General features: G+C 50.3%; 1 pseudogene; it reads left to right on the top strand.

Annotated features, from left to right (window-relative positions):
* LOC121813753 overlaps window positions 1-2,254 on the top strand; it is a 3,320-nt pseudogene extending 1,066 nt beyond the window's left edge.
* Window positions 2,255-2,263: the final 9 nt, after the last annotated feature.

Here is a 2,263-nt window from a genome sequence, read left to right as displayed (position 1 = left end):
GCAAGGGACATTGGAGAAGGATTCAAGCTCTTCTACAACGGCAATCAGGCTCAGAACGGAGTGGGCATAGCAGTCAGCCAGAAGCTCCGGGACAGTGTGGTTGAAGTGACCCACATATCGGATTGTCTTATGTCACTCAAGGTCAACACTGGCTCTGCCATCATGGATCGTCTCCTGCTATGCGCCGCAGACCAACTGCCCGGTGGAGAGAAGGAAGCATTCTGGCTCAATCTCGATGACCACCTACAGTCAGTTGGCCCCGAAGAACACCTGGCAATAGGCGGTGACCTAAATGGACATATCAGTCAGGAGAGAGACGGATATGTGCGATTCCATGGCAGCCAAGGATTCAGGACCCGAAACGACAACGGATGCCGTGTTGTGGACTGCACAGAGGCACATAATCTCGCCGTTTCTTCAGAAAGAGGCCAGCGCATATCATTACATATTCTAGTGGCGGCAGGGACATCCAAATCGACTGCTAGCTAATCCGAAGACCCCACCAGAACCTGGTCACCTGACTCAACCAGAAGATTAAATGGTGGCGCCTTCACGAGTGCAAAAACCAGCTAGTGGACGCACTTGGGCACTTCATCGTGGACCCCAATGGACCAGTAGACACCATCTGGGATAACGTTGCCAGTCAGATACACGACGCGGCAGGCAGACCTGGAAAAGGCTTTCAACCGAGTCCCTCATGACCTGATCTGGCACTCTCTGCGATCACACGGGGTCCCAGAGGCCTACGTCGATTGGATCAAGCTCTTGTACAGAAATGTGACTAGCACAGTCAGAAGCTCAGTGGGAACATAACCATCTTTCAACATTACTGTGGGCATGCACCAAGGCTCCGCACTGTCCCTGCTTCTCTTCATCCTCTGCATGGACACCGTGACTGCTGACCTCCAAGCACCCCACCCTTGGACGCTTCTCTATGCTGACGGTCTTCCTCGCAGCTGGAGCTGCAATGCCAAACGCAGCAATGGAAGACACGCCTGAGTGAGTATGGGCTGAGGTTGAACACCAAGAAGACTGAGTACTTAGAAGCCGGCCCCCAAACCGACGGCACCGTCAGCATCAATGGAGAATACCTGGCGAAGGTATCTCACTTCAAGCACCTCAGATCAATGATCAACAATGACGACGACATCCTGCCAGACGTACGACCCAATGCGCCCTGGATGAAGTTGCGCCAAGTCACTGGTGTCCTGTGCAACCGACGAATGCCTGACATCCTTAAGTCGAAGATCTAAAAGAGCGTAGTGCGCCCTGTGGCCCTTTACGGATCAGAGTGTTGGCTGGCCACCTCAAAGCACGAACAGGACCTTCACACAGTGGAAATGCGGATGCTGCGATGGTGCCTGGGCCTGACACGATGGGACCACGTCATGAACATCAACATCCAAAAGCGGCTGGGCATTGCGCCGATCACGGAGAAGATGCAACGAGCGTGACTGCGATGGTATGGGCACGTGGTCAGAAGTGACGAAAACTCAGTGGCAAGAATGCACTGCGACTCAGCCCCCAAGACCAGCGACCAAGGGGCAGACCAAAAAGGCGATGGATGGACCGAATCAAAGACGAAGTGAAGTAGATCGGCACCAACCTGAACGGTTCCCTTGATCGTGCTGAATGGAGGCGGCTTTGCAGAAAAGCAGACCCCGCAGTGTGGGAATAACGCTAGGAGGAGGAAGAAGAAGCAGAAGGACTACTGATTGATTTTCTTTCAGTCAGCAAATTGATTATGGAATAATCATGGAGTTTCACGGTCACAGCAGTTGATTTTCTGACCATTGTATCAAGCAATCCAGAAAAATGTAACATGAATTTAAGATTTATTTCCTCCATGTGTGGAAATGTGTGTGTTTTATATTGGCCAGCCATGTTATTTCTTGCGAATAATTTATAGGGGGGTAATCCCTAGAGTCCATATACCAGCCTGCACATGAATGCCCCCCTCTCTGCTGTCTGGCTGAAACTGAGATCAAACGTTGCGCTGCTTTTACTAACATTGTGGACCCAGTAGACTGGGTATCTGTTCAACACTATATATGTAGGGTAGGGTTGTGTCCTCACACGTTTTCTCAGGTTTACTCAGTTGCTCTGGCAAAGCCTGAAATATATAAAGAAAGCTTCTAAAAACTGAAAACACCATAATTTATGCAGTGCTGGAAATTCTCTGCAGCACTGCAGCCAATCTTTAGTGTACATCCTCCATTAGCTAAGAACATCATTTACATATCTCACACTTGACAGGAGCATT

The sequence above is a fragment of the Haplochromis burtoni genome, unplaced genomic scaffold, assembly GCF_018398535.1.
Source record: "Haplochromis burtoni strain Fernald_Lab_line unplaced genomic scaffold, NCSU_Asbu1 Contig_2442, whole genome shotgun sequence".
In the NCBI taxonomy this organism is placed as follows: domain Eukaryota; kingdom Metazoa; phylum Chordata; class Actinopteri; order Cichliformes; family Cichlidae; genus Haplochromis; species Haplochromis burtoni.
This window is presented reverse-complemented; position numbering and strand designations above follow the sequence as displayed.